This window comes from Colobus angolensis, unplaced genomic scaffold (assembly GCF_000951035.1).
Source record: "Colobus angolensis palliatus isolate OR3802 unplaced genomic scaffold, Cang.pa_1.0 Scaffold67, whole genome shotgun sequence".
Lineage (NCBI taxonomy): Eukaryota > Metazoa > Chordata > Mammalia > Primates > Cercopithecidae > Colobus > Colobus angolensis.
The window spans coordinates 1,152,671-1,153,598 of NW_012120376.1; positions in this window are offsets into that span (position 1 = coordinate 1,152,671).

The following is a 928-nucleotide window of genomic DNA, read 5'->3' on the forward strand; positions in this document are numbered from 1 at the left end:
GGGGGGCATGGGGACGGCTAAGATATGGCAGAAAATTTAGCAGCTCCGTGACTGGGCTTTTCGTTAAGAGTAGCAGAACCCAAGCTTGGTGAATATGGGCACACACAAAAAACATTCCGAAACCGAACGCTTGGTCTCCATGCCCTTCCGGGGTTCCTTCCAGCGCTCTTACTCCCATTGTAGGTGGGGACCCTTTATAGGCTCTTTGTGACGCCCCCCCAGGCACACCCAGACGACTAAGCTGCGGTGAAAAACATGTCCCACTTCATCGGTGAACAGCGAGTAGAATATGGACAGTATTGAATAATGCCAGATACTAAAGGAAGGAAACGTGCGAGAAACCCTCTTCTTTATACAAGAGAGTAACATTTTCTTAGCCCCATCTTCCTGTGGTGCAGTACATCTCAAATGAAACTAGATATGTCTTTCATTTGAAGTCAACGATTATGTTACAAAATAGAAAATCGAGTCGCTTAAAAATCAAATGCCAAGGTCACACAGCAGGTGGAGAGATGAGTGGAGAGGCTGGTTCAAGAGCCCACGTGCTATACAGTACAGCACACTCATTGCCTCTCCTTATGAAAGCCTGAACTAAAATGTAAACTCCTTAAGAGCTGGAACTGGGTTCATCTTTTGTTTTAACCTCTGTATACCTGGTGGTTAGCACAGTACTACTGGACATGTAAAAATCACCTAAATATTTGTTTAATAAATGAATTGTGGCAAAATTACTTAAGTATTCCCGAGCATGATGTCCAGGGGTTTGATTTTAACATACCATATTGATGTGAAAAGTCTAAAAGATGGGCCAGAATCCCTGCATCATTTCTCTTGTTTCCCCATTTTAAACCCTAACTCATTTGGTGAGAATGCAATAAAGGAAGGTGTAGTTACGCTAGTAGAAAGTGATGAATCCTTCCAAGTGAAA